General features: G+C 45.8%; 1 non-coding gene across 1 annotated transcript; it reads left to right on the top strand.

Annotated features, from left to right (window-relative positions):
* The first annotated feature begins 6,008 nt into the window (after window positions 1-6,008).
* On the top strand, window positions 6,009-6,115 carry LOC111765842 (U6 spliceosomal RNA). Its single transcript, XR_002798066.1, has one exon. It is a non-coding gene; the product is annotated as a U6 spliceosomal RNA (small nuclear RNA).

Below are 6,115 nucleotides of genomic sequence, written 5' to 3'. Positions count from 1 at the left end.
TTAGGGCGTCCGTCTACCATATGGGAGGTCCGCGGTTCAAACCCCGGGCCTCCTTGACCCGTGTGGAGCTGGCCATGCGCAGTGCTGATGCGCGCAAGGAGTGCCGTGCCACGCAAGGGTGTCCCCCGCGTGGGGGAGCCCCAAGCGCAAGGAGTGCGCCCGTGAGGAAAAGCCGCCCAGCGTGAAGAGAGAGAGCAGCCTGCCGAGGAATGGCGCCGCCCACACTTCCCGTGCCGCTGACGACAACAGAAGCGGACAAAGAAACAAGACGCAGCAAACAGACACCAAGAACAGACAACCAGGGGAGAGGGGGAAATTAAATAAATAAATAAATCTTTAAAAAAAAAAAAAAAAAAATTAGTGTTTTGGTTTCCTAGGCTGCTTAAAGCAGATACCATGAAATGATTCAACTTAAACAATGGGAACTTAATAGCTTATAAGCTTACAGTTTGGAGGCCATGAAAATGTTCAAATCAAGGTATCATTAAGGTGATGTGTTCTTCTAGAAGACAAACTGCTGTCTATCATTGGCTCCTCTGCCACATGGCAAGAAAAATGGTCGTGTCTACCGGTCTGTCCCTTCTCTTCTGGGTTCCACTGATTTCAGATTCTTGCTTCCATGGTCTCGGTGGGTTTTTCATATATGCCTTTTATCGTTTTGAGGAAGATTCCTTCTATTTCTAGATTTCTGAGTGTTGTTATCAAGAAAGGGTGCTGGATTTTGTAGATGCCTTTTCTGTGTTAATTGAGATGATCATGTGGTTTTTTCCCTTTGTTCTGTTAATGTGGTATATGACATTAATTAATTATTTTTATGTTGAATCACCCTTGCAAATTTGGGATAAATCCCACTTGGCCATGGTGTATAATTCTTTTAATGTGCTATTGGATTTGGTTTGGTAGTATTTTGTTGAGGATTGTTCCATCTATATTCATAAAGGGATATATATATATATTTTTTTTTTTTTAAAGATTTATTTATTTATTTAAATTCCCCCCCTCCCCTGGTTGTCTGTTCTTGGTGTCTATTTGCTGCGTCTTGTTTCTTTGTCCGCTTCTGTTGTCGTCAGCGGCACGGGAAGTGTGGGCGGCGCCATTCCTGGGCAGGCTGTACTTTCTTTTCACGCTGGGCGGCTCTCCTCACGGGCGCACTCCTTGCGCGTGGGGCTCCCCCACGCGGGGGACACCCTTGCGTGGCACGGCACTCCTTGCGCGCATCAGCACTGTGCATGGCCAGCTCCACACGGGTCAAGGAGGCCCGGGGTTTGAACCGCGGACCTCCCATATGGTAGACGGACGCCCTATCCACTGGGCCAAAGTCCGTTTCCCTATATATTTTTTTATAAATCTTTTTTTTTTTAAGATTTATTTCTTCTCCACATCCCACCCCACCCCCCACCCCGTTGTCTGCTTCTGTGTCTATTCGCTGTGTGTTCTTCTGTGTCTGCTTGTATTTTCATTAGGCAGCTCTGCGAACCAATCCTGGGACCTTCCGGAGTGGGAGAGAGACAATTACTCCCTTGTGCCACCTCAGCTCCCTGTTCTGCTACGTCTGCTTAGTTTCTCTCCTCTGTGTCTCTTGTTGCATCATCTTGCTGCGCCAGCTCTCAGTGTCGGCTGGCACTGCTGCACAGGGCGGCTGGAGGGGGCACTCCTGCACAGGGCGGCATTCCATGTGGGCCGGCACTCCACGTGGGCCAGCTCGCTGCGTGGGCCAGCTTGCCCTCACCAGGAGGCCCTGGGCATCGAACCCTGGACCTCCTGTATGGTAGATGGGAGCCCAGTTGCGTGAGCCACATCCGTTTCCCCATAAAGGAATATGGGTCTGTAGTTTTCTTTTCTTGTGGTGTCTTTATCTGGCTTTGGTGTCTGGGTGATAAACAGAGTTTTAAAACAGGCAAAACTAATGTCCACTGTGAGATGTGAAGCAGGGGTTCCTCTTGGTGGGGTAACCATGGGCAGGAGGTGTGAGGGACCCTCTGTGGTGCTGGGGATGTTTCCTTCTTAAACTGGTTGCTGGATACACAGGTCTGATCACCCTGTGAAAGCTCAGTGAGCGCTTCTCTGCATGTATATCATGCTTTAATAAAAAAAGGTTTTTCTTTTCTTTTTTTAAAGATGGCACAGTGTGAAGCCCTTTGGTACACCGCCTACCTCCCCCTTTTAAATTCAGAGCACTTTTAGTAGAGTATAGATAAAATATACTTAGAGAAATACCAAGAGACAAAGCCTGGCTCACAGGCCAGCTAGACATTTCTGTCTGCCCACGGTGGACCGGAACGGAAAGCAGGAGGTATCTGAAGCCTCTGCACTGCTCGGCTCTGTGTGGAATCAAGCAGTCATAGCAGGAGTTTGGTTTCTGGGGGTTGATGGAATAAAAAGGTGCCTAAAGCCTGGTTCTCATCGTGTAAAGCCAAGGCGGTAGGTGGAGTTCCCTGTTTCCGAGAGGAAATTGAAGAAAAACTTGTGAAAACTTCTGCTCAGAGGAGTGGAATGAGGCTAAAACCAGGCTCTAGAACGGACACTACACAAAGCTTCCTCCTGCCCCAGGTTCCTTCCAGTGTTCCCGGGACCCTCCCCCGAGCAGAAACCCTGCCAGCCCTCGGAAGACCCACGTGTGAGCCGGAGGCTGGGGACAGGTGGCGGCAACTTGAAAACCCTTAGACAGGGAAGTAGACTTGGCCCAGTGGTTAGGGCGTCCGCCTACCACACGGGAGGTCCAGGGTTCAAACCCCGGGCCTCCTTGACCCGTGTGGAGCTGGCCCATGCGCAGTGCTGATGAGCACAAGGAGTGCCTTGCCACGCAGGGGTGTCCCCCTTATAAGGGAGTCCCACGCGCAAGGAGTGTGCCCTGTAAGGAGAGCCACCCTGCATGAAAAAAAGCACAGCCTGCCCGGGTATGGCGCTGCACACACAGAGAGCTGATGCAGCAAGATGACTCAACAAAAAGAGACACAGATTCCTAGTACCACTGACAAGAATCCAAGTGGACACAGAAGAACACACAGTGAATGGACACAGAAAGCAGACAACGGGCGTGAAGGGGGTGGGGAGGGGTACGGGGAGAGAAATAAATAAAAAATAAATCTTAAAATAAAATTCTACCATCATTTAAAAAATAATGTAACCTTTTATCAAACTATAGCATAAAAGGTTATCATCAAAGTAGTGCTCCGTATAAGCAGATTGAAGCTAAACTCTATATAATAGATGCAGGAATAAAAGGGTAAAATTTAAAATTCATTCATTTAAAAAATATACCTTTTACCAAACTAAAACGAAAAGGGTAGTCATCAGAAACCTATAGCAAGTATCATATTTAAAAATGAGTCTTTAGAAGCAGTCCCAATTAAAGTCAGGAACAAGAAAAGTATACCCACTATCATAGTGTCTATTTGTTATTGTATTGGCCAATGCAATAAGATGCAAAAATAAAGATAAGAGAATTGGAAAGGAAGAGACAAAACCACCCTTGTTAGTAGACAATATGATCATCTACAGAGGAAATTTAAGCAAATCCACAGAGAAACTATTGGAATGAATTAGAAAATTCAGTAAGTTTGCTGGATTCAAGATCCATAGCCTAGTATTATATATCGCCTAAGAGTTACGTGCTGAAAGCCACCTTATTGCTCAACTGTGCCCTCTCTCAAAGCCAAAACTCAGCCTATAAATGCACTATCTCACCCTCCCATCCCCCACCCCCTGTGAGGGACGTGACTCCTGGGGATGAGCCTCCCTGGCACTGAGGGATTATTACCAAGCATTGACTAGCAGTTCATCGAGAAAAAGACCTTGACCAAAGGGAAATATTAAATACAAATGAGTTTTTAAGGTTAAGAGATTTCAAAGTGAGTTGGGAGGTCATTCCAGAGGTTATGCTTATGCTCATCTCAGCAGGATCTCACTGATTGCCACAGTAAACAGTGCCTCAAGCAGTGGGGCTCCTGAGGGCTCTAGAAACATTCAGACACTATAATCAGGGCAGAGAAGCCCAGGAACTTGGCACCCTGTCAGGGGCCTTACTCTGGAATTTATGCTCCACAGTGTAACAGACTTGGACTCATTTATAGTTTCTTTACACATGGCTCTTCTGCCCCTTTTATTTGAACCTATAATTAACAGTATACTTGCTGAATATATGTCCAGAGACTTAAATCTTTGGTCTGTTCATGTGCCAGTTGAATCCTGAATCTCAGCAGAGTTGTAACACCTCCTTTCCAGTTCACTGAACTCACCCAGGACAACCAAAAAGGACATGACAATAGACAATGCCTATCTCAAGGAACAGAGAATGCCTGCAACTGCAAACAACATAGTTCCATCCATCTGCCCCGTGGTACCCAGGCCCTCTCTCAATTAGAAACAGAGTTGGCATCACCATCCCCAAATCCTCAAGATTGGGAAATCAACAATGGACTAAAATAGACATTCTTATTCTATTATAGACTTCTTATTATTCTAGCAATGGAAGAACTTTTAACATTGATGTAAAGGCAGTGGCCCACCAGAGGTTCTGAGGAGAGAGAGAGGGAAGGATATAATATGGGGGCATTTTCGGGACATTGGAATTGTCCTGCATGACACTGCAATGACAGATACATGTTATTTTATATTTTGTCATACCTACAAAATTGTGTAGGATAGAGTGTAAACCTTAATGTGAACTATAGTCCATGGTTAGTAGCAGTGCTTCAATATGTATTCATCAAGTTTAACAAATGTACCACACTAATGAAGGATGTTGTTAGCGTGGGAAAGTGTGGGAGGGAGAGGGGATGGCATATATGGGAATCCCCTATATAATAAATACCAGGGGCTGGAGATTAAACCCAGGATCTGGTATGTGGGAAGCCGGCACTCAACCACTGGGCCACATCAGCTTCCCTGAGTTGGTTTTCTCGTTTGTTTTGCTTGTTGTCCTTTTTTGTGTGTGTGTTTTTCTGGAGGCACTGGGAACCAAACCCAGTACCTCCCATGTGGGAGGCAGTAGCTCAATCACTTGAGCCATAACCACTTCTGCTATATTTTTAATGTAATATTTATGTAATCTAAAGCTTCTTTAAAAATAAAAAAGAATTAAAAAATCAATATATAAAAATTAACTATGTTAATTGATTGTACACTTTGGATGGCTTTATGCTTTTTTTTAAAAAAAAGATTTATTTATTTATTTATTTCTCCCCCTCCCCCGGTTGTCTGTTCTCTGTGTCTCTTTGCTGCGTCTTGTTTCTTTGTCCGCTTCTGTTGTCGTCAGCGGCACAGGTGGCTCTCCTCACGGGCGCACTCCTTGCGCATGGGGCTCCCCTACGCGGGGGACACCCCTGCGTGGCAGGGCACTCCTTGCGCGCATCAGCACTGCGCATGGGCCAGCTCCACACGGGTCAAGGAGGCCCGGGGCTTGAACCGTGGACCTCCCATGTGGTAGATGGATGCCCTAACCACTGGGCCAAGTCCGTTTCCCGGATTTATGCTTTATTACTATGTATCAATATAATTGATTTGCAGAGAAGTGGATGTGGCTCAAGTAACTGGGCACCCGCCTACCACATGGGAGGTCCTGGGTTCAGTTTCCAGTGCCTCCTGAACACAACAAGCAAGAGAGCAGGCTGATGCAATGGGCTGGCACAGCAATCTGACGCAACAAGATGACATAATGAGATGACACAAGAAGAGACACAATGAGAAAACACAATGAGAGAAACAAAAAGCAGGGAGTCGATGTGGCTCAATCAACTGGGCACCTCCCTCCTACATGGGAGGTTCTGGGTTTGGTTCCCAGTGCCTCCTAAAAAGAAGACAAGCAGACATAGAGAGCACACAATGAACAGACAGAGCAGACAATAATGAGTGCAAACAATGAGTGGGGGTGAGGTGGGGGAGAAATAAAATAATTCTTTTTAAAAAATTGATTTGTTTTTTAAAAAATGTATTGACAATGAAATTATACACAGTGCTCTCCTGATGGCTATAAAATTGCTTCTGCTTCTTCAAAAACAATCTGTAGCATGCTCGCTTCGGCAGCACATATACTAAAATTGGAACAATACAGAGAAGATTAGCATGGCCCCTGAGCAAGGATGACACACAAATTCATAAAGTGCTCCATATATAT

This window comes from Dasypus novemcinctus, chromosome 17 (assembly GCF_030445035.2).
Source record: "Dasypus novemcinctus isolate mDasNov1 chromosome 17, mDasNov1.1.hap2, whole genome shotgun sequence".
NCBI lineage: Eukaryota > Metazoa > Chordata > Mammalia > Cingulata > Dasypodidae > Dasypus > Dasypus novemcinctus.
This window is presented reverse-complemented; position numbering and strand designations above follow the sequence as displayed.